At 36.9% G+C, this 25,695-nt stretch overlaps 3 long non-coding RNA genes across 8 annotated transcripts; all 3 read left to right on the top strand.

The window, feature by feature from the left end:
- Positions 1 to 11,963: 11,963 nt before the first annotated feature.
- On the top strand, positions 11,964 to 14,882 carry LOC149038342 (uncharacterized). Its single transcript, XR_016180067.1, has 2 exons — positions 11,964 to 12,722; positions 12,993 to 14,882. It is a non-coding gene; the product is annotated as an uncharacterized LOC149038342 (long non-coding RNA).
- Positions 14,883 to 15,260: 378 nt separating this feature from the next.
- Positions 15,261 to 18,807, top strand: LOC149038341 (uncharacterized). Its single transcript, XR_016180068.1, has 7 exons — positions 15,261 to 15,662; positions 16,090 to 16,167; positions 16,469 to 16,547; positions 16,698 to 17,736; positions 18,210 to 18,249; positions 18,338 to 18,398; positions 18,571 to 18,807. It is a non-coding gene; the product is annotated as an uncharacterized LOC149038341 (long non-coding RNA).
- A 283-nt stretch (positions 18,808 to 19,090) lies between these two features.
- On the top strand, positions 19,091 to 25,342 carry LOC149038340 (uncharacterized). Of its 6 annotated transcripts, none has more exons than XR_016180064.1 (5): positions 19,091 to 19,182; positions 19,410 to 20,436; positions 21,006 to 21,041; positions 21,245 to 21,333; positions 21,557 to 25,342. It is a non-coding gene; the product is annotated as an uncharacterized LOC149038340 (long non-coding RNA). The 6 variants fall into 6 exon arrangements; XR_016180065.1 differs by having other exon boundaries at positions 21,231 to 21,333; XR_016180062.1 differs by lacking the exons at positions 19,091 to 19,182; positions 19,410 to 20,436 and having other exon boundaries at positions 20,467 to 21,041; positions 21,557 to 22,624; positions 23,214 to 23,299; positions 23,846 to 24,275.
- The last annotated feature ends 353 nt before the right edge of the window (positions 25,343 to 25,695 follow it).

Here is a 25,695-nt window from a genome sequence, read left to right as displayed (position 1 = left end):
TACAATTTCATCGTACGATCAATGTATTAACAATCATTTTGCGGAATATTAAAATATAGCACCACGTTGTCTTAAAGGCTTGCAAGTATTTTTTCTCACATGAGTCAGCTTTACCAAGACACCAGGTGACCTATGGACCAGGGTCGCTAGTGATTCATGGCTGAATTTGCAACACTGAGATATCACTAGAGCAGGACTGGAATGGATAATCATAACACCAAACTAAACAACAGCTGCGAGAAGAATTTAAAGCTAAGACATAACCACAGGTACGTTAAATTTCTGAGTAATGGATAAAAGGCTAGTCGAAGCAGATTGTCTTCCTCTTACAAAAGTACTACACAGTATAGTAAGGAATTAAATTTAAAGCTGGGAGATGAGTAAAACAGGACTGAAGTGCTTCATGAAAAGATAGCCAAAACAACAAGCTGAGCTTCAACCCCAAGGAGAATCCAAAGCTAGGACATAACCACAGGTATGTTAAATGTCTTGGTAAAGAAAATATAGTATAGTTTAGTCTAGTCTAGTGTAGGAGTTAAGATCGTCTCGAGTTTGCCAGAATTAATATAAAAGAAGAGCGGGCCTTTTTTCAGATCAAAGAGCTTGAGACATTTTAACTTTCTGCAGCTCAAGACAAGCTCATTTTCAACGGCTTTCCATCACTGAGAAGGTAAATAAAGAATTAAAACAATATGATCAGTTGCAGAATATTAAAATACAGTACCACGTTATCTTAAGGGTTTGTAAGTATTTTTTCTCACAAGACTAAGTTTTACCAAAACATCAGCTGACCTTTAGAAAGACACAGGCAATCACAGGGTCGCTTGTGATTCATGGCTCAATTTGCAACACTGGGATATCAGTAGAGCACGACTGGAATGGATAATCATAACAACACGCTGAGAATCAACAGCAAGGAGAATCCAAGGCTAGGACATAACCACAGGTGCCTTAAATTTCTGAGTAATGGATTAAAAGCTACTCGGAGCGAATTGTCTTCCTCTAACAAAAAGTACTACATATTGTAGTATAGTATTGAAGTTAACGCACGGATCAGTAGAGGACGACTAGATTGCTTCATTAAAAGACAGTCATAACAATAAGCTGAGCTACAACAGCGGGGAGAATCAGAAGCTAAGACGTAACCATAAGTACATTTAATTTCTAAGTAATAATTTAAAGGTTAGTCGAAGCGGATGTATTCCTCTTACAAAAGTGCTCCATAGTATAGTATAGTATAGTAAAATATTGATTTTAAAGCTGGGATGTCGGTAGAACAGTACTAAAGTGCTTCATGAAAAGATAGCCATAACAACAGGCTGAGCTAAACAGCGAGTAGAATCCAAAGCTAGGACATAACCACAGGTATGTTAAATGTCTCAGTAAAGGAAGTATAGTATTGTATGATCTAGTCTATTGTAAGAGTTAAGGTTGTCTCGAGTTTGCCAGAATTAATATAAAAGAACAGCGCGCCTTCTTTTCCATTTTAGAACTTGAGACAGTTAAGTTTATGCAACTCACGATGACCTCATTTCAGCCACTTTGCATCAGTGAGAAGGTAAATAATCACAACAATTTGATTCTAACCTGTGTAAGATGGCTTCGTTCACTGAAAGGAAAACCCTGATGCGTTGCCTAAAGCAGTTGTAGAAAAAAGTTATGGTCGATCAGTACTACATGTTAACTGATAGAGGTAAGGCCGGCATATTTGGATTGCAACAAGTTTTGTTAGATTTTCAGCGTGACCTTATGGCTCAGTTTGGATCAGAGCAGGACTGGAGTGCTTCATAAAAAGAGAGGCATAACAACAAGCTGAGCTACAACAGCAAGAAGAATCCAAAGCTAGGACATAACCACAGGTACGTTTAATTTCTGAGTAATAATTTAAAGGTTAGTCGAAGCGGATTGTCTCCCTCTTAAAAAAGTGCTACATAGTATAATATAGTAAAGTATTGAATTTAAAGCTGGGATGTCGATAAAACAGGACTGGAGTGCTTCATGAAAAGATAGCCATAACAACAAGCTGAGCTACAACAGAGAGGAGAATCCAAAGCTAAGACATAACCACAAGTATGTGAAATGTCTAGGTAAAGGAATATAGTATAGTCTAGTTTACTCTCGTGTAAGAGTCAAGGTTGTCGCGAGCCGGCATGTTTTGATTGCAACAAGTGTTGTTAGATTTTTTATTTTTTGAGCACCACCTCGTGGCTCACTTTGTATTAGAGCAGGACTGGAGTGCTTCATAAAAAGAGAGGCATAACAACAAGCTGAGCTACAACAGCAAGGAGAATCCAAAGCTAGGACATAACCACAGGTATGTTAAATGTCTCGATAAAGGAAGTCTAGTCTAGTCTAGTCTGGTGTAAGAGTTAAGGTTGCCTCAGGATTGCCAGAACTAATACAAAAGACGAACGAGCCTTTTTTTTCCATTTTAGAGCTTGAAACATTTCAACCTCCTGCAACTCACGATACGCTCTTTTCAGCGACTTTGCATTAGTGAGAAGGTAAGTAAATAATCATAACAATTTGATACTAACTTGTGTAAGATGGGTTCGTTCACTGATAGGAATTATTTGAAACAAGTTTTGTTAGATTTTTTTTTTCCAGCCTGATCTCGTGGCTCAGTTCGGATCAGAGCAGGACTGGAGTGCTTCATAAAAAGATAGCTTTAACAACAAGCTGAGCCACAAAAGAGAGGAGAATCCAAAGCTAGGACATAACCACAGGTATGTTAAATGTCTCAGTAAAGGAAGTATAGTCTAGTCTAGTCAAGTGTAAGAGTTAAGGTTGTCTCGAGTTTGCCAGAATCAATATGAAAGAACAGCGCGCCTTTTTTTTCCATTTTAGAGCTTGAGACATTTCAACCTCCTGAAACTCACGATAAGCTCTTTTCAGCGACTTTGCATTAGTAAGAAGGTAAGTAAACAATCATAACAATTTGGTACTAACTTGTGTAAGATGGGTTCGTTCACTGATAGGAAAACCCTGATGCGTTGCCTAAAGCAATTGTAGGAAAACGCTATGATCGATCAGCACTACAGGTCATCTGAAAGAGGTAAGGCCGGCATGCTTTGATTGCAGCAAGTTTTGTCAGATTTTTTTTTCTTTTTTCAGCATGACCTCGTGGCTCAGTTCGGATCAGAGCAGGACTGGAGTGCTTCATTAAAAGATAGCCAAAACAACAAGCTGAGCTACAAGAGAGAGGAGAATCCAAAGCTAGAACATAACCACAGGTGTGTTAAACGTCTCAGTAAAGTAAGTTTAGTCTAGTGTAGGAGTTAAGATTGTCTCGAGATTGCCAGAATTAATATAAAAGAAGAACGGGTCCTTTTTTCGGTTTAAGAGCTTTAGACATTACCTTTCTGCAGCTCAAGAAAAGCTAATTTTCAGCGGCTTAGCATCACCGAAAAGGTAAGTAAGAATTATAACAATGTGATACTAACCTGTGTAAGATGGGTTCGTTGGCTGATAGAAAAACCCTGATGCGTTGCATAAAGCAGTTGTGGGAGAAAGTTATGGTCGTTCAGCACTACAGGTCATCTTAAAGAGGTTAGGCCGGCATGTTTTGATTGCAACAAGTTGTTAGATTTTTTCTTTAAGCATGACCTCGTGGCTCACTTCAAATCACGTCAAAACCAAGTAGCACATCGAGTGCTTCATAGGTAATATGTAATCATTTGTAAGAATTATCATTTCTTCTAGACTATCTGAAATCTTCCATTCACAGAGCCGTTTAGGTGGTTTCTTGATTAACTGGTTTAATGACAACGTTCACAATATCACGTGTTTAATATTTCAACATCTTTTTTTCTCTTAACAGTTTTCCGTTTTCAGCGCAGAAAAACTAGTGTTTTCAAACAAGGTATAATCAGCAGCCCATCAGAAAGGTAACAGATGACAATTAACTGCAAGTATTCAATTATGGGACAAATTAAGGACAACCAACACGATACCCATTATTACATATTTCGTATGCTCAAAACACGAATTGTCTTAAATAATTAAAACTGAAACTAGCTTCATAATATAATTTTTATTTCGTTGATGTTTTCTCAAAACATCAGTATATTATCAGTCTTTATAAGCAGTCTTTTTGAATGTAAGTCAAGTGTAGATTAATGTATTGCCATCTACTCCATTGCAGTTTAGGTAATCTAAAAGAATCCTTTTAACTTACATCCAGTGTTGTGCTAAGCTATCCTGTGGGGTCTAGTCCAGTGGAATATATTCATGTGCAGTGCAGTGGAAACGTGCAATGCAGTTCGGTGCAGATCAGTCTAGCGAGGTGCAGTGACTGTCCTGTATGGTACTTTCCAGTTAATTACAGGTTAGTGCAGTGTAGTGCAGTCTGGTAAAGTCAAGCTCAGACTAAGACAGTCCAGTCCAGCGAAGTGCAGTGCCGTCCAGTTCAGTCTTCTGAACTGCTGTCCGGCTCAGTCCAGTCTATTCCAGTCCACTCCACTCCACTAACGTATGGTCCAGTCCATTTAGAGGAATCTGTGCCCGTACAGTGCAGTGCCGTCCAGTCCAGTTCCAATTCATTTCCTTCCAGCAAAGTTAATTTCAATCCAGCATAGCCCAGGTGCATACAAGTCAACAGCAGTCGAGTCTTGTCCAGTCAAGTGCAGTGCAGAGCAGTGCAATGCGTAACTGCTTAGCGTCCCGTTCCGTCCAGTCCAGAACAACTAACTGACGTTGAGTCTAGCACAACGCAGTCCTGCTCAGTTAAGTCAGGAAAAACCAAGTGCATTGCGGCCCGTCCAGTTAAGTCAAGTGCTATTCGGAAAAGTCCACATTAAAGCCCATACAAGTGTATTTCAGTCCAGTCTTGTCTTCAGTTGTCACACCAACACAATCAAGAGCGTCTACTTACAGCATTGTCGTAGACAGATCTTTTTTTAATGATACCTTAATAAAAGTATACCTAATAACTGAAAAGTAAACAAGAATAATTGATGATCAATAAAAGATAAATTAAAGAAATAAAATATATATCTCAATCTCTGAAACATTGATTAATTCTTGAAGAACTAAAGAAATGATGAATTAATAGAGGGATAAATAAATATGAAAATAAATTGATATAATAACAAGTCCAGAAATAGTCACGTTGTTAAATAAATACAATTTTATCGTATTGTCAATGTATTAACAATATTTTTTGCAGAATATTAAAATATAGCTCCACGTCGTCTTAAAAGTTTGCAAGTATTTTTTCTCACAAGACTTAGTTTTACCAAGACGCCAGCTGACCTTTGGAAAGACAGAAGCAATCACAGGGTCACTAGTGATTCATGGTTGAATTTGAAACACTGGGATATCAGTAGAGCACGATTGGAATGGATAATCATAATAACAAGCTGAGGAGCACCTGCTAGGAGAATCCGAAGCTAGGACATAACCACAGGTACGTTAAATGTTTGAGTAATGGGTTAAAAGCTAGTCGAAGCGGGTTGTCTTCCTCTTACAAAAAGTGCTGCATAGCATAGTTTACTAAAATATTGAAGTTAAAGGACTGATATTAGTAGAGAAGGACTGGAGTGCTTCATAAGAACTACAACAAGAGCTAGGACAGCGAGGAGAATCCGAACCTAGGACATAACCACAGGTACGTTAAATTTCTGAGTAATAAATCAAAGGCTAGTTGAAGCGGATTGTCTTCCTCTTAGAAAAGTACAACATAGTATAGCATAGTAAAGAATTGAATGTAAAGCTGCGATATCAGTAAAACAGGACTGGAGTTCTTCATGAAAAGATAGCCGTAACAACAAGCTGAGCTACAATACCGAGGAGAATCCAAGGCTAGCACATAATCACAGGTATGTTAAATGTCTCGGGAAAGGAAGTATAGAATAGTCTAGTCTAGTCTAGTGTAATCTAGGAGTTACGATTGTCTCGAGTTTGCCATAATTAATATGAGAGAAGAGTGGGTTTTTTTTCGATTTAATAGCTTCAGACATTTTAACTTTCTGCAGCTCAAGACAAACTCATTTTACGCGGCTTTCCATCACTGAGAAGGTAAGTAAAGAATTATTACAATGTAACTTTTGTAACATGGGTTAGTTGGCCGATAGGAAAACCCTGATACGTTGCATAAAGCAGTTGTAGGAAAAAGTTGTGGTAGATCAGCACTACAGGTCATCTAAAAGACGTAAGGCCGGCAGGTTTTGATTGCAACAAGTTTTGTCAGATTTTTTGTTTTAGGCATGACCTCATGGCTCATTTGGGATCGGAGCAGGACTGCCGGGAGTGCTTCATAAGATAGCCACAACCACAAGCTAAGGTAAAACAGCGTGGAGAATCTAAAGCGAGGACATAACCACAGGTACGCTAAATTTCTGAGTGATGGATTACTGCCTAGTCGAAACAGAAAAAGTACTACACAGTGTAATATAGTAACGAATTGAATTTAAAGCTGTGATATTAGTAAAACAGGACTGGAGTGGTCCGGGAAAAGATAGCCATAACAACAAGCTGCGGTGTAACAGCGAGGAGAATCCAAGGCTAGGACATAACTACAGGTATGTTAAATGTCTCAGGAGAGGAAGTACAGTATAGTCTAGTCTAGTCAGGTGTAGGAGTTAAGGTTGTCTCGAGTTTGCCAGAATTTATATAAAAGAAGAGCGGGCCTTTTTTTCGATTTAAGACCTTGAGAAATTTTAACTCTCTCCAGCTCAAGAAGCTCATTTTTAGCGGCTTTCCATCACTGAGAAGGTACGTAAAGAATTATAATTCTGTGATACTAACCTGTGTAACATGGGCTCGTTGGCTGATAAGAAAACCCTGATGCGTTGCATAGAGCAGTTGGAGGAAAAACTTATGGTCGATCAGCATTACAGGTCATCTGAAAGAGGTAAGGCCGGCATGTTTTCATTACAACAAGTTTTATCAGATTTTTCTTTTCAGCATGACCTCGTGGCTCAGTTTGGATCAGAGTAGGACTGGAGTGCGCCATAAAAAGAGAGACATAACGACAAGCTGAGCTACAACGGCGAGGAGAATCCAAAGCTAGGACATAACTACGGTATGGTAGATATTTGGTCTAATAGAGGAGGTAACGTCAGTGGGGTTCGTTGGCGTATATGAAAACCCTGATGCGTTGCATAGAGGAGTTGGAGGAAAAAGTTATGATCGATCAGCACTACAGGTCATCTGAAAGAGGTAAGGCCGGCATGTTTTGATCGCAACAAGTTGTTAGATTTTTTCTTTTAAACATGACCTCGTGGCTCCCTTTGGATCACATCATAAATAAGTAGCACATCGAGCGCTTCATAGGTAATATGTAATCATTTGTAAGAATTATTCTTTCTTTTAGACTATCTGAAATTTTCTATTTACAGAAACTTTTAGGTGGTTTCCTGATTAATTGGTTTAATGACAACGTTTCACCACTCACTATGTGACGTGTTTAATATTTCAACACCTTTTTTTCTCTGAACAGTGTCCTGTTTTCAGCGGAGAAAAACTGGTATTTTCAAACAAGGCCTAGTCAGCAGCCCGTCAGAAAGGTCACAGATGACCATTAACTTTCATTATTCAGTTATGGGACAATTCAAGGACGACCAAAACGATATCCATTGTTACATATTTCGTATGCTCAAAAACACAAATTGTCTTGAATAACTGAAACTGAAACCAGCTTCCTTATATAATTTTTATTTAGTTGATGTTTTCTTAAGACATCAGTATATCATCCGTCTTTATTAGTAGTCTTTTGCATAAAAGCCATCAACTCCATTGCAGTTTAGGCAATCCAGAACAATCCCTTTAACTTACTTCCAACGCTGTGCAAAGCTATCCTGTGTGGTCTAGTCCAATGGAGTACATTCACGTGCAGTGCAGTACAGTCTTTATCAATTTCATTTGGAAACGTGCAATGCAGTTCGGTGCAGATTAGTCTGGCGAGGTGCAATGAACTGACTGTCCTGTATGGTACTTTCCAGTTTAATCCAGGGTAGTGCAGTGTAGTGCAGTCGGGTGAAGTCAAGCTCAGGCAAAGACAGTCCAGTCCAGTTAGGTGCAGTACCGTCTAGTTCAGTCTTCTGAACTGCTGTCCGGCTCAGTCCAGTTCAGTCCAGTCACTCCGCTGATGTGTACTCCAGTCCAGTTTAATCCGGTCCAGTCCATTAAGTGGAGTCTGTTCCCTTCCTTTCCAGTCCAGTTCTGTCCCGTTCAAATTTATTCATTCCCGTCCAATTCCATTCATTCCCTTCCACCTGAGTTCCTTTTTAATCTAGGATAGCCAAGGTCCATATAAGTCAACAGCAGTCGAGTCTAGTCCAGTCAAGTGCAGTGCAGAACAGTGCAATCCGTAACACCTCAGCCCATTTCCGTTTCGTCCATTCCAGAACAACTAATTGCCATTGAGTCTAGCACAACACAGTCCTGTTCAATCAAGTTAGGAACAACCAAGTGCATTGCGACCCGTCAAGACAAGTGAAGTGCTATTCGGAAAAGCCCATAGAAGTGTATTTCAGTCCAATCTTGTCTGCAGTTGTCACACCAACACAATCAAGAGCGTCTACTTACGGCATTGTCGTAAACAGTCTTTTTAATGATACCTTAATAAAAGTATACCAGATAACTTAAAAATAAACAAGAATAACTGATAGTCAATAAAAGATAAAATATATACCTCAATAACTGATAACATTGATTAATTCTTGAAGAACTAAACAAATGATGAATTAATAAGGAGATCAATAAATATGTAAATAAACTGATATATAAATAAGTTAAGAAATACTTACGTTATTAGCAATTTTATCCTATGGTCAAGGTATTAAAAATGTTTTTGCAGAATATTAAATATAGCACCACGTTGTCTTAACGGTTTGCAAGTATTTTTTCTCTCAAGACTTAGTTTTAGCAAGACACCAGCTGACCTTAGGAAAGACACAAGCAATCACAAGGTCGCTAGTGATTCATGGCTGAATTTGCAACACTGAGATATCAGTAGAGCAGAAATGGAATGGATAAGCATAACAACAAGCTAAGCAACAGCTGCAAGAAGAATTCAAGGCTAGGACATAAGCACAGGTACGTTAAATTTCTGAGTAATGGATTAAAGGCTAGTCGAAGCAGATTTTCTTCCTCTTAGAAAAGTACTACATAATATACTTTAGTAAGGTATTAAATCTAAGGCTGGGAGATTAGTAAAACAGGACTGGAGTGCTTCGTGAAAAGATAGCCATAACAAGCTGAGCCACAACAGCGAGGAGAATCAAAGACGAGGACATAACCACAGGAATGTTAAGTCTCCCAGTAAAGGAAGTATACTATGGTCTAGTCTAGTGTAGGAGTTAAGGTAGTCTCGAGTTTGCCAGAATAAATGAAAAAGAAGAGCAGGCCCTTTTTTTCTGATTTAAGATCTTGAGACTTTCTAACTTTCTGCAGCTCAAGATAAGCTTGTTTTCAGCGCTTTCCATCACTGAGAAGGTAAGTAAAGAACTAAAACAATGTGATAGTAACTTAATTGTGTAAGATGGGTGCGTTGGCGATGGGAAAAACCTGAGGCGTTGCATAGAGCATCTGGTAAAAAAAGTTATGGTTGCTCAGCATTACAGGTCATCTGAAAGAGGTAAGGCCGGCATGTTTTGATTGCAACAAGTTTTGTTAGATTTTTTCTTTTTAGCATGACCTCGTGGCTCAGTTCGGATCAAAGCAGGACTGGGGTCCTTCATAAGAAAATAACCATAACCACAAGCTGAGCTTCAACATCGAGGAGAATCCAAACCTAGGACATAACCACAGGTACCGTAAATTTCTGAGTAATGGATTAAAGGCTAGTCGAGGCAGAAAATTACTACATAGTATAGTATAGTAAACAATTAAATGTAAAGCGAAGATATCAGTAAAACAGGACTGGAGTGCTTCATAAAAAGATAGCCATAACAACAAGCTGAGCTACAACAAAGAGGAGAATCCAAAGCTAGGACATAACCACAGGTATGTTAAATGTCTCAGTAAAGGAAGTATAGTATAGTCTAGTCTAGTCAAGTGTAAGAGTTAAGGTTGTCTCGAGTTTGCCAGAATCAATATGAAAGAACAGCGCGCCTTTTTTTTCCATTTTAGAGCTTGAGACATTTCAACCTCCTGAAACTCACGATAAGCTCTTTTCAGCGACTTTGCATTAGTGAGAAGGTAAGTAAACAATCATAACAACTTGGTACTAACCTTTGTAAGATGGGTTCGTCGGCTGATAGGAAAACCCAAACGCGTTGCCTAGAGCAGTTGGAGGAAAAAGTTACGGTCGATCAGCACTACAGATCATCTGAAAGAGGTAAGGCCGACATGTTTTGATTTCAAGAAATTTGTTTAGATCTTTTCTATTCTTCATGACCTCGTGGCTCAGTTCGGATCAGAGAAGGACTGCTTTGCTTCATAAATAGATAGCCATTACAACATGGTGAGCTACAACAGCGAAAAGAAACTAAAAGCTAGGACATGATAACAGGTACATTTAATTTCTGAGTAATGGATTAAAGGCTACTTGAAGCGGATTGTCTTTCTCTTAGAAAAGTACTACATAATACAGTATAATATAGTATTGAATTTAAACCTGGATTATCGATAGAACAGGACCGGAGTGCTTCACGAAAAGATGGCCTAAACTGGATTAGTTCAATAACTACCCAATCTGCCAATAAAAAAAGCCCTAGAAGAAATGTTATCTAGGTGGTAACTGCATGTTAGCCCATATTTGGGAGGGTTTGGTCATTGTCGTAAATTTAGCCACAGTCATCCACTTTCAACTGGAAACTGTTCGTGCGACTTTCAGGTTTGAGATTGCAAAACTTCACTGTGTCCATTTTCGGGGACTGAACGAAAAATTTCAATTTTTTTCCCTTGAACTTCGTATATCTGCGGCTCAACATAAGTCCATTTTCTCACAGAGATGGTAATTAAAGAACCATAATTTTGGGATACAAATCTGCTGTAAAGATGGGTTCATTCGCTGATATGAAAACCCTGACACGTCGAATCGAGCAGTTGGAGGAAAAAAATATGAAAGACCATCTACATACTCTCTAGTAGAGAGCTTTTTCTAAATATAACCTAATAAAAATATACCTAAAGTACACTGTAAAATGAAAAGAGCCAAATTGACCCCAAAAGCCAAATTGGCCCCAATTTCTCGAGGGCCAGTTTGGCCCATCAAGGTTCGTTTTGGACTATTTGAGCCAAAACGGGCGTGACAAGTACCATTTCGACCCCTCCAAAATCTGAATTGGCCCCTATGAATTCTACTTTGGAACTTTTTCTCAATTTGGCCCTTCCAAGACCCAAGTAGGATTGACCAATTTGGCCCCAACGAGGTGCAATTTTTGAAAAAAAAAGAAAATATGAAAATAATTTTCTTTTTTCGATCATATTTCGTTCCCTATACTATTCTTTATAAAGTGTTCAAATTTTCAACGGTTCCTCTCGTAACTGAACGCCGAGTCACACAACGAATTAATCGTTGGCTTTTTCTCGAGACGTGAGCGTGAGCTGGCTGTGATGGCATTAGTCGAACCTAGACCACGTGCGTCGGAAACAATAATGAATTATAGCAGCGAATTCGTCACTGAAGAGGCTGTTTCTTGGCTACAGTCGCATGGAATGAGACTTAAGAAAGGAAAGGTAGGCAAAAGAAATTTCTTAACAACGTATTTTACTGCAACTTTACATCACAAACTTGACCGCTCCATTGATCTTTGTTCGTATCTTATCTCGCAGAAAAAGACGGTTGCGATGGCCAAGATCTCCTTGCGGTCGCCCAAGATGCAGACGTACCAAGGCACTACATCCCTATTATAAAAGAGCGTCTAAAGCTCAAGAAATTGATTGCAATGAACGCTGAACCTAGAGATGACACGAGTTCTTCGTCGGTACGATAATTAATTTTCCCACTAGAGAATTTGACGCATGAATGGTTCGCCTCTTCTCCCCGAGTCTTGTTGAGTCTCAGCGGTTTCGCAACTAAAGTCACGTGATCAAATTTTGGCGCCGAGAGATAGAGACGGTTAGAGTTCGAATACTGCATTTGCACAAGATGGATTTAACTTATTTCAAGATTCTCTGATTTTAGGATCTCTCACTCTGAATTCTTAATCTTTTTCTTGAAAAGATGAACTGATATTTTTATGTCTATGTCTTTGTTTGCATCCACTTAAGCTGATTTTTTGGCTCTCACTCTTTCAGCGTGCAGAATCAAGTCCTTCGAGTAAGACGGTTCAAACGTCGATTGATGATTCAGAAAACATCAGCGATTATGAAAATTTAGAGGTGACATTGGCACCGAAAGAAATGGGTAAATCAATATTATAAATCGCTCAAGGATCTCTGTTTTACGGACGAGGCGACAGAACTGAGCACTGTCTAAGTAAGTTCTTGTATATTAAACTTAGCAGGATGGTGAAGAGTACATTATCGATTACTTTCTTTCGATTATATCCTAAAGGAAAACACACAAGGTGCCAGTTGGTCAGTTAAAGATGACAAATCTCGGGGATTGCACCTACAAAAATGGCGAGATTTGCTTTATTTTTATTGAAATATATTAGATATGTATTTACTTGCACCATACATAAAACAAAGTAAACCCAATTTTTAAATCTGGTAAATTAAAAAATTAGTGAATTGATAGGATGTTATCAGACAGTTTAATTTTTTTGAAAACAAATATTTACCTACAGGTTCCTCCTGAATGGCTTTCGAAATTCCAACTACCATCGAGGGTAAGAAACTTTTCTTTGTTTTTTAAGTCTACAAGCAATCCTTATTTATTCATGAATACTGAACTAAAACTGAAGTGCATAGATGTATGATTTCTTTTCTTGATAAGTACATATACAGTTTGGTGAAAATACATTATTGATGATCACCATTATTGTGTTTTTACTTCTTATGCACAGTTTGCTTACAAATTATTTGCAACTTTGTAGTTGCAAAAATTTACTGTTCTCCGACAACAAATTAATTTGCTCATTTGTTTGTTTTTTGTACAGTTCCCTGCCTCAGTAGAGTTGGATACCCAGAAGGGATATCTCATCAGCAGCCTAAAGTACTCTGAGCAACAGTGGATTGCAAAAAAAAATTATTGCAGAGTATCCTTGTATGGTTAGCAGGATACTAGACTAAGTTGACTAGGAAACTTAATGGATTGGTATGGTCTAAAAATCTATTGCTTCACCTTTTCTGCTTGCAGTGAAGAGAGACAATTTTGTGGTGCTGAATCTCTTGCCTTAAAATAAAAAGTTGCAAAATAATCACTCTCACCTTTTAAGTTCATGACCTTTGTTCTTGTGTGTTTGTCATCACATGCATTTAATGAAGTTGTGACCATTTTGGAGGTACAAGTCCAAAAAACTGCTACTTTGGTACTAAGATGAACAGCTAAAATTTCTGAGCCCATTTGCCAATGAAGTCCAGATACAAAGGTTCAAGTACTTTGGGGTTGTATTAATTTTGCCTTTTTGTTTAGTTTTTTGATTTTGCAATTTTTTTAAAATATTCCTGTTGTCAAACCATCAGATAAATATTGGACATAGAATAGCTGATTTTTTTCAGATATTTTGGGAGTCATACATTAGTTTTTCAAGTCTTGAATGGGAGACAAATTACACACATTGAGCTAAACTTCCACTTCCATTTCTGGTGTTTTAGCTTATAGCTTTAGAAAAACAATATATATATACATATATATATATATATATATATATATATATATATATATATATATATATATGTAAATGTGGGGGTAGAGTCTACCTTGGCATAAAGTGCTCAATGCTGTGGTAGTAGAGCTAAGTATACATAAGTTAAAGAATTAAAGAGGACACATCAATTCTCTGTGACTCTGAATTTCGCACCTAAGCGCTTGTCAGACAGAACTTTTCTGTCTGACAAGCACTTAGGCACAAAACTCAGTCACAGAGAATTGATGCGTCCTCTTTAATTCTTTAACTTAAGTGTGTATATATATATATATATTCTTTTTTTCTGGCTACAGGCACTTTTTGCACTTTGGCTTGATTTTAATGTGGTTGTAAAACTTGTTTTTATTGCATAGAGTAGCTGATGTTGATTCAGCAATCAGAGATTATGTCCAGCACAAATTTTAATTGTTGGAGATCTTCAATACATCAATCACCTGAATATAGTAACAGAGGGAAGTGTAATTTGTCACTTCTCATAAGAAAAGATTCTCGATGCTCTCATTGGGTTACTTGGCTTATTTATATTTTCTTACAATCGGTCAAAGGCAATTTTGACTTTTTTTAGAGCAAGCATTGCTTGAAATTGGGTACAGGCAGACTCTTGTCGCTGTTTCCACTATTTTCAATGACTTGGCAAATGCCTGCGGTAGTACTTGCTGATAGTTTATATTTTGATAATATCTAGAGTAGTAATATGAGTGCATGTATTCTCACATCCACTGGAAGAATACTCTTTACTGCTCTAAGGCTCTTTGTTTTTCATATGCACAAATCAAACAAGGTCTATATTCTTGTGCAGGAACTGGACCATTTGTTGCCTCTGTCTTATTTTGATAATTTTCTGTACTTTAAATCAGTCTTAATTATAAGCTGCTTTACATTACCACATTTGCTAAGTCATTGAAAAGGGAAGCTTTACTCACAAGTGTCTCTTGGGTGTAATTTCTTGCAATGCTCGCACTGTTAAGAAGTATACTGATTTAGGGAAGAGATCTATTTTAGAAAATGGTTGAATTAATGTTAAATATGCATGTATGTTATATTCTTTCGCATGATGTTTCAAAGTTTGTCTGTTTAATACCACAATTAAGATTCTTAATAACTGTAAAATCAGGTAGCATAAAAGGTTTTTACATAAACAATATCTAGAAGCTAATAAATGAGTATTTGAAAGATAAAGTATGTGGTGTATTTTCATTATTTGAATGTAAGGGGGAAAATCAGCATGGAGAGGAAAGAGCCCTCTACTTCTGAAGTGGCCCACATTGGAGCTGAATTGGCTCTTTTTAAAGGGGCCATTTGTGAGAGGGCTGAAATTTCGGAGGCTGTTTTGGCCCCTATAAATTTCAAAGTGGCCCCTGTATTTTTCAAATTCACCCTTCACATGGTCCAATTTGGCCCCTACAATGGGGTCAATTCAGCCCCAAAATTGGTGCCAAAAACAGCCCCATTTCAATGGGGCTGAATTGACCCTAAGCGAGTGCCAAACTGGACTCACTCGTTTTGGCCCCATTTTTGGGGCCAAATCAGCTCTTTTAATTTTACAGTGTATAACTTAAATAATAAAAAATAACTGATCAATAAAAAAGAAAATAAAGAAAGAAAATAAATCTTAATAACTAATAGTGACTACTTCTTAATTAAACACTTAAGAAGATAAAGAAATGATAAATAAATAGGATGATGAATAAATATGTAAATAAATTGATAAGTAAATGAAACAATAAATATAACATTGAAGTATGATTTATGTATTTATGATTTTTGCTGAATATTAAAATGAAATGTGACGTTGTCTTAAATGTTTAAGAGAGACTTTTTTCTCCCAATACCTAGTTTTCCCAGGACATCAGCTGACTTTTAAAAAGACACCAGCAACCACAGGGTCGCCAGTGATTTGTGGCTGAATTTGTGAAACTGGGATATCAGTAGAGCAGTATTGAGAGCGGACAATTACAGGTACGAAAAATTTTCTGAGTAATGGAAGTAAAAGTTAGTCAACTACTTATTACATCAGTCTTAAATCCGAAGGAGAACAAGTGTTCTTATGGCTTCCAAACTCGAGAATATGACATCTTGTAATGGATTTTATTGAAAATAAGTGAAATTATCACACATGTGCCTAAGTAGTGTGTACTAGGGTTATAGCAGAGTATAGTATAGCATAGTTTGGTAATATACATTATCGTATAGTACAGTACAGTATAGGAGATAATAAGGTCTCAATTTTGATAGAAAGAATTGAAAAGGGATTTGGGAAGTTAAAATATTTTTAGATTATTGCAGCTCAAGATAAGTCCATTTTCGGGAGTTGTGCATCACTGAGTAGGTATGTAAAGAAATATTATGACACTAACCTGAGTAAGATGGGTTGCTTTGCTGATAGGAAAACCCTGATGCGTTGACGTTGGAGAAAAACTTACAGTGTGATATCCATAAGCTCTACAGATCAATCTAATAAGAGGTAAGGCCGGCATGTTTTGACTGCAACAAGTTTTGTTAGGTTTTTTTTTTCCAGCGTGGACTCGTAACTCATTGCATCCTAACGAGGTAGGGAATAAGACACTTCCAAGGTAACAGAAACATTTGTAAGAATTATTCTTGGTAACCCTAAGCAATTACTAGACTATCTGAAATTTTCTGTTTACAGAATTTGTGAGGTGGCTTCCCGACTCATTTCTTTGATATCAGCGTTTAATAATTTACAAGGTGACATGTCTAATATTTCAATCCTTTTTTGTATTCTGAAAGTTTTCTGTTTTCAGAGGAGAAAAACTATCAATGGGTAGTGCTTTTAACAGCCCCAGTTATCCAATTAGCAGCCCATGGAACTGGTGATGATGTGTAAGTATTAAGTCAGGGAACAATTCAAGGACAACTTGCATGATTTCCATTGTTGCATTTCATATGCTCGAAACGCAAATTGTCTTAAATATGCGCGTCTAGCACTAGCTTTAAAAAAAACATGATTTAGTCGATCTTTTCTAAATCCAGAACAGTCCTTTCAAGTAAAGTCCAGTGCTATGCAAACTATCCTGTATGGTGATTTCCAGTTTAATCCAAGGCAGTGCAGTGTAATGCAGTCTGGTGAAGTCAAGCACAGTCTATAGCAATCCAGTGCAGTGCCGTCTAATCCAGTCCAGTCCCGTCCACTCAAGTGAAGTCCCATCCACGCAAGTAGATTGCAGTGTATTTCAATCCGGAACATCCCAAGTCCATAAAAGCCAAGTGCAATAGTCCATTCCAGTCCAGTCCAGTCCAGTCCCGCCCACTGAAGTACAGTGCGGTGTATTTCAATCTGGCGCGTAATTTCTAGCTCAATGCAGTCCCGGCGAGTCAAGTGAAGTGCGATTTAGGGTAGTGCGGTGCTGTCCATTAGAGTGAAGTGCCATTCAGAAGAGGCCACATTCAAGTCCAATTCAGTAAAATCAAGTTCATTCCAGTCCAATTCAGTCCAGTCACATCAGCCCGATGAAGTTTCTACAAATACTGTCGCGGAGAGGTTTTTCTAAATGATAGCTTAATAAAAGTATACCTAATAACTTAAAATACACCTGAAAAAATTGATCAATAAAAAAATGAAATAAGGAAATGAAATAAGGAAATGAAATAAATCTCAATAACTTAGAACAGTGATCATTTCTCAACTAAATTCCTAAGAAGATAAAGAAATGATAAACGAGTAGGAAGATGAAAAAATATGTAAATAAATTGATAAATAAATAAAAGATTGATAAATATAATATTATTGTATGATTTATGTATTTAAAATTTCTAACACAGAATATTAAAAGCAATTGCAACGTTTTAAAAGTTTTCCAGGTATTTTTATCTCCCAAGACCTAGTTTTACTGAGACATCAGCTGAACTTTGCAAGGACGCAAGCAACCACAGGAGAACCAATGATTTGTGGCTGAATTTGTCATTCTGGGATCTCAGTAAAGCAGTACTGGAGTGCTTCATGAGAAGATGATCATAACAACAGGATAAACTACAGCAAGGAGAAGAATCCAAAGCTAGAACATAACCACAGGTACGGTAAAATTTCTAAGTAATGGAAGTAAAAGCTAGTCAAAGAAGATTGCCTTCCTCTAAAAAAGCACTCATGAATGAGTGAAAGAGCATAGCCCTTCCATTAGTCTTAAATTCAAGAGAGAACGAGTGTTCTGATCGTATTCAATCTCAAGAATATGACTTCTTGTTATAGTTTTTATGGCAAAATAAATGAAATTATTTTACAGGCATCTATATATTTTACAGTAGGGTATACTGCAGTATAGTATAGCATAGTTTGGTACTGCACTCTATAATAAAGTATAGGAGTTACTGTTGTCTCAAGTCTGATAGAAAGAATAGAAAACGGATCTGGGAGGTAAAAACATTTTAAAATTAGTGCTGCTCAAGATACGCCCGTTTTCAGGAGCTGTGCAGCACTGAGTAGGTATGTAACGAAATATTATAATGTTATGTTACTAGCCTGAGTAAGATGGTGTGCTTTTCTGATAGGAAAACCCTGATGCGTTGCACCGAGCAGTTGGAGAAAAAGGTAATACCCTAAGCTCTACAGGTCATATTATGGATTTCAACAAGTTTTGTCGATTTCCTTGTTTTTTTGTTTTGTTTTGTTTTTTCAGCAGGACCTCGTAACTCGCTCCAGATCACATCATGACGAAAAGGGCATCAGACACTTCAAAGGTAACATCGAAACATTTGTAAGAATTATTCTTGGCTCTGGACTATCTGAAATTTTCTGTTTACAGAATTTGTGAGGTGGCTTCGCGACTCGTTGCTTTGATGTCAATGTTTAATCATTTACATGTTTAATATTTCAATCCTTTTTTGTTTTCTGAAATTTTTCTGTTTTCAGAGGAGAAAACTATCAGTGGGTAGTGCTTTTAAACAAAACTCTGTTATCCGTTCAGCTGCCCATTGGACCGGCCACAGATGACGAGTAAGTGTAAGTATTAAGTCATGGGACAATTCAAGGCAACTTACATGATTTCCATTGTTGCATTTCATATGCTGGAAACGCAAATTGTCTTAAATATAATAAAATAAATATAAATAACATAAATTACTCCAAGTAAGGCTGGCATGTTTTCATTGCAACAAGTTTTGTCAGATTTCTATTCTCATTTTTTTTAAAGAAGACCTCGTAACTCACTCCAGATCATATCGTAACGAAGTAGGGCATCAGACACATCAAAGGTAACATAGAAACATTTGTGAGAATTACTCTTGGTTCTGGACTACCTTAAATTTTCTGTTTATAGAATTTGCGAGGCGGCTTCTCGACTCATTGCTTTGATGCCAATGTTTAATAGTTTACAAGGTGACATGTTTTAATATTTAACCCTTTTTTGTATTCTGAAACTTTTCTCTCTCCAGAAGAGAAAGATAATCAGTGGGTAGTGCTTTTAAACATGGCCTAGTTATCCAATCAACAGCCAATGGGACTGGTCACAGACAACGATTAAGTGTAAGTATTAAGTCAAGGGACAATTCAAGAACAACTTGCATGATTTCCATTGTTACATTTAATATGCTCGAAACACAAGTTGTCTTAAATATCTGCGACTAGCATTACCTTCAAAAGAAAACCATTTACAAGATTTTTTTTCTAAATCCTAAGGATATTATCAGTCTGTTTTAGCAGTCTTTTGCATTCAAGTCAAGTGTAGTACCATTTACTCCATTGTAATCTAGGCGATCCAATCCAAGTCCAGTCCAATGTTATGCAAACTATGCTGTAAGTAGATTTCCAGTTTATCCAAGACGGTGCAGTGTAATGCAATCTGGTGAAGTCAAGCATAGTCTATAGCAGTTCAGTGCAGCAAAGCGCAGTGCTCTCTGGTCCAGCACAGTCTTCTCCCGCTCACTCCAGTCCAGTCCCATCCACTCAAGTGAAGTCCCATCCACGCAATTACATTGTAATGTATTTCAATCCGGAACACCATAAGTCCATAAAAGACAACTGCAACAATCCAGTTCCGTGAAGTGCTGTCCTGTCCAGTCCAGTCCACTCCCACCCACTGAAGTACAGTGCAGTGTATTTCAATCTGGAGCGCAATGTCGAGCGCAATGCACTCCGGCTGAGTCAAGTGAAGTAGAACCTAAAGCAGTGCGGTGCTGTCCATTAGAGTAAAGTGCCATTCAGAAAAGGCCACATTCAGGTCCCAGTCACAGCAGTCTAATGAAGTGTCTACAAATGCTGTCGTGGAGAGCTTTTTCTAAATGATAGCTTCATAAAACTATACCTAATAACTTAAAATACACTAAAAAAAATCGATAAATAAAAAGTTAAAATAAAGTGATGAAATAATCTTAATTAGTAATAACAGGGATCATTTCTCAACTAAGTTCCTAAGAAGATAAAAAAATGAAGAATAAATAGGAAGATGAAAAAATAGGTAAATAAGTTGATAAACCAATAAAAAATAATAAATATAACATTATTATATGTATTAATGATTTTTAATGCAGAATATTAAAAGGAAATGGAACGCTTTAAAAGTTTTCCAGGTATTTTTTTCTTCCAAGCCCAAGTTTCACCGAGAAATCGGCTGATCTTTGGAAGGACACAAGCAATCAAAGGGTCTCCAATGATTTGTGGCTGAATTTGAAACGCTGGGATATCAATTGAGCAATAGTGGAGTGCTTCATTAGAAGATGATCTTAAGAACAATCTAAGCTACAGCTGCGAGAAGAATCTAAAGCTAGGACATAACCACAGGTACGATAAAATTTCTGAGTAATGGAAAACCTAGTCAAAGCAGAATTTCTTCCTCTGAAAAAAGCACTCATGAACGGGTGATAGAGCATAGCCCTTAAATAAGTGTTCACTTGAAAAGAGAACAAGTGCTCTTATCACCTTCAAATTCGCGAATGTGACCTTATAATAGTTTTCATGGCAAAAAAAGTGATATTATTACACGTGCATCAAAGTACTATACAGGAGGGTGTAGTATAGTATGGTATAGCATAGTTTGGTACTATACACTATAGTATGGTAGTTAATGTTGTCTCGAGTTAGACAGAAAGAATAAAAAAGGGATTTGGGAGCTTAAAACATTTTTAAATTCTCGCAGCTGAAGATAAGGCGGTTTTTGGGAGGTGTGCATCAGTGAGTAGGTACGTAAAGAAGTATTGTAATACTATGATACTAACCTGAGAAAAATCGGTTGGTTCGCTAATAGGAAAACCCTGATGCGTTTTGCGGAGCAGCTGGAGAAAAACTTAATACCCGTAAGCTCTACAGATCAACCAGTTTTGTTAGATTTCTTTTTTCTTTTTTTTCAAAAGGACCTCGTAACTCACTCCCGATCACTTCGTGAAGAGGTAGGGCATCAGAAACCTCAAAGGTAACGTAGAAACATTTGTAAAAATTATTCTCGGCTCTGGACTTTCTGAAATTTTCTGTTTACAGAATATGTGAGTTGGCCTCCCAACTCATTGCTTTGGTGTCAATTTTTAATAATTTCCAAGGTGACATGTTTAATATTTATATCCTTTCTTGTATTCTGAAAGTTTTGTTATCAAAGGAGAAAAACCATCAGTTGGACATGCTTTTAAACAAGGCCCAGTTATCCAATCAGCAACCCATGGGATTAGTAACACATGACGATTATGTGTAAGTATTAAGTCAGGGGACAATTCAGGGAAAACTTATATGATTTCCATTGCATTTCATATGCTCGAGACACAAATTGTCTTAAATATATGCGACTAGCACAAGCTTCAAAAAAACTATGATTTAGTCGGTCTTCTCTAAATCCTTAGTATATTATCAGTCTTTGTTAGCAGTCTTTTGCGTTCAAGTCAAGTGTAGCACCATTAACTCCATTGCATTCTAGGCAACCAAGAACAGCCCCTCCAAGTCAAGCTTAATGCTATGCAAGCTATCCTGTATGGTCATTTCCGGTTCAATCCAAGACAGTGCAGTGTAATGCAGTCTGGTGAAGTCAAGCACAGTCTACAGCAATCCGGTGCAGTGAAGTGTATCGCTGTCTGGTCCAGTGCAGTCCTGTCCCGCTCACTCCAGTACAGTCCCATCTAATCAAGTCAAGTCTCATCCATGCAAGTACATTGCAGTGTATTTCCATCCGGAACTACCCAAGTCAACATAAGCCAACTGCAACAATGCAGTGTAGTGCTGTCCAGTCCAGTACAGTCCAGTCCAGTCCCGCTAACTGAGGTACATTGCAGTGTGTTTCAATCTGGTACACAATGTCGACCACAATGCATTCCAGCTGAGACTAGTGAAGTGCAACCTAGGGCAGTGCGGTGCCATCCATGAGAGTAAAGCTCTATTCAGAAAAAGGCCCCAGTCAAGTTGGATTCAGTGAAGTTCAGTGCAGCCAGTCCAGTCACATAGGCCCAACGAAGTGTCTACAAATACTGTCGTTGAGAGCCTTTTCTAAATGATAGCTTAAAAAAGTATACCTAATAACTTAAAATACACCAAAATTTTGATAATAAAAAGTTGAAATAAAGTAATAAAATACATCTTGATAACTAATGACAGTTATCATTTCTCAACTAAATCCCTAAGAAGATAAAGAAATAATGAATAAGTAGGAAGATGAATAAATATGTAAATAAATTGATTAATAAATAAAAGTTTAATAAATGTAATGTTTTTGTCTGATTTATGTATATATGATTTTTAATGCATATTATTAAAAGATGCAATGTTTTGAAAGTTTTCCAGAGATTTTTTTGTCCCAAGACCTAGTTTTACTTCGACATCAGCTGATCTTTGGAAGGACACAAGCAACCACAGGGTCGCCGGTGATTTGTGGCTAAATTTCGAACAATGGGATATCAGTAGAGCAGTACTGGAGTGTTTCATGAAAAGATGATCATGACAACAAACTAAGCTACAGCTGCAAGAAGAATCCAAAGCAGGGAAATAACCACAGGTACGATAAAGTTTCTGAGTAATGGAAGTAGAAGCTATTCAAGGCAGATTGTCTTCCTATTAAAAAAGACAGCCATGAACGGGTGACAGAGCATAGCCCTTGAATTAATCGTAAACTGAAAAGAGAACAAGTGTTCTAATCGCTTCCAAACTCGAGAATATGACATCTTATAATAGTTTTTATGGCAAAATAAGTGAAATTATTACACATGCATCTAAGTACTGTACAGTAGTGTATAGGATAGTATAGTTGAGCATAGTATGGTAGTGTACACTATGGTATAGTGTAGTATAGAAGTTAATATTGTCTCAAGTTAGATAGAAAGAATAAAAGGGATTTGAGAGCTTAAAACATTTAAAAATTATTGCAGCTCAAGATATCCTCATTTTCGGATGCTGTGCATCACAGAAGATATGTAAAGAAATACTAAAATGTTACGATACTAACCTGTGCAAGATGGGCTCGTTCGCTGTTAGGAAAACCCTGATGTGTCGCACTGATCAGTTGAAGGAAAACTTGATATTTATAAGCTCTACATATCATCTAAGAGATAAGGCGGGCATGTTTTAACTGCAACAATTTTTGTTAGATTTTTTTTTCAGCATGACCTCGTTACTCACTCTGGATCACATCGTGGCAGAGTAGGGCATATGGCTGATAGTGAAAGATAAGTTGGTGTGTTTATTACTTTTACAACTAGACAATAGATAGAAACTACAACCTTAAACTAAATAATTTAAAAAATTCTAATTAAAAAAAAACGAGTTGAAAAAGAGGGACTTTTCAAACTTGCCCTTTATTTGGCAAACTACAAATATGTGGTACCATTCTGAATACAAGCTGGCAACCAGATGTTTCTTGTTCACATAATAGATTGGTTTAATTTGAAATCAGTAAAGTAATTCATATCTTTTTTCAATTGCATCAAACATAATCAAAGCCTGTATTAAGCAAACGAAGTTGAGAAACCATTTAAACTAGAAGTAGAAATTGACATGCCCTAAAATAGCATTACACTCTTATTTAATTAAAAATACGTTTAAAGGAGAACGAAACTAAATAATAATGAAAATAAAAACACGCCAGCACCAGTTATTATGTACATAGTTACTAATTCAATCTTTAGTGCAATTCGATTCGATATTAGCAACTACAATTTACTTTTGTATTGAAACCTTGAATGAACCTAACTTAATATCGCTCCCTTTTATCTGCATACAGTGTCAAACGTGAAGAGGACTACAAATCAGGAAAGAGGCAGAAGAATATACATCCTGAGAAGCAGCAACAGCCAGAACAATCTTAAGAATTTTCTTTTCCAAATCGCTATGATAAGCGACGTATTTAAAAATTACCAACGCTTATATCTGAGAGAAAGCCTTTTGAAAACCCTTTGTTTATGAGATAGAAAAACCATAAGAACTTCGAAAAGTTTTCCTGAATTGAATAATTTTAAAGGCAGACTTATAACAGTACAAAATGTAACAATTATCTTAATAAAAAAACCAATCCTTCAACCGCCAGCCAACGATAAGCATGTAATTCAATTGCCACACAGTTAGTAATGGCAAAGTATAAGATTCCTTGCTTATATTTTTGTATGCAAATCTTCGTTGTATTCTAATAAAGCTACCGTTATGGTTTATATATAGAATTTGTTATGGTTTATATGTAGAATAAGTGAGTGTAAAATATAAGTATGAAACATCAAGCAATAAAAGTTTGATTAAATATTTTATATGACAGCAAGAAAGCCGACTACCACCTTGACTTGATTAGGAATTAAACCCAACCCCAATCCCAAACCGTAAACAAATTAAAAACAATTTTGCCAAACTTCATTCGCCATATTGAAAAGAAAGAAATCCTCATTAAGAAAAGCAGCGCATTATAATCTAAATCAAAGGTTTTACCCAGACAGACGGTAAAGTTTATTATTTCGTAAAACTCATTTCAAATTAATAGTTCCAGTAAAAAAAATCCACCCTAGCCTACAAATTTCCCAACCATACGGTAAGGGTTCTTATTTCAGAAAATCCACCCAATCTTATTTATCTCGAAAAGAACCGTTGAAGCTTAGATATTTCCCACCGAGGCAGCTAAGGTCATATTTCAGTCGAGTTAATTTCAAATTAATGGTTCTAGTAAAAAAAAACAACCCTATCCTAGATATTTCGCAACAAAACGGTTAAGGTTATTATTTCGAAAAACTAACCCTAAGCATATTTATCTCCAAAAGGGCAGTTATAGCTCAAATATTTCCCAGAGAGCAGCTAAGATTACATTTTGGTAGAGTTAATTTCAAATTAATGGTTCCAGTAAAAAAAAAATAAACCCTATCCTAGATATTTCCCAGATAAACGGTTAGGGTTTTTATTTCGAAACCCTAACACTAAGCAGAGATATCTCCAAAGAAGCAGTTAAAGCTCAGATTTTTCCAAGCAAGGCAAGTAAGGTTAATATTTAAAAACATTTATAAAAAACTAATATTCCTAGTGAAAAATTCAAGTAAAAAAAAAAATCAATATTTATCAAAAAAATCAGTAAGGGTTGCTATTAACAACAATCTACCCTAGCGTAAAAAGTTCCAGAAAAGACATCAAAGGTTATTATTTCCAGAAAAAAACCCTGGTATAAAAAAAAAGAAACTAACCCCAACCCTAGCCTTAGCAATACCCTAACCGCCAAAAAACTCTAAACCCTAAAAAAACCCTAAAACCTAAGAAACGGAAAAAAACACTAAAAGCCCTAAGTGCAAAACCACTCTAAACCCTCAAAAACCTAAACCCTACACAATCGTAACTAACTCTAAGATATACCCTAACCGCAAAATACCTCTATCAACTGAAAAACCCTAAACCCTACCCAACCGTAAAAAACCTTGCCAATTCTAAGCGCGAAACAACTCTAAACCCTAAAAAACCAAAACCCTACACAACCGCAACTAACCCTAACATATACCCTAACCAGAAAAAACCTCTAGAAACTGAAAAATCATCAACCCTACAAAACCGTAAGCAAACCTAATAAACCCTGGGCGCAAAACAACTCTAAACTAAAAAAAACCTTAA

This window comes from Pocillopora damicornis, chromosome 10, assembly GCF_964200805.1.
Source record: "Pocillopora damicornis chromosome 10, jaPocDami1.2, whole genome shotgun sequence".
NCBI classification, from domain to species: Eukaryota; Metazoa; Cnidaria; class Anthozoa; order Scleractinia; family Pocilloporidae; genus Pocillopora; species Pocillopora damicornis.
Note: the sequence above shows the minus strand (reverse complement) of the source record. Positions and strands in the feature narration are given on the sequence as shown.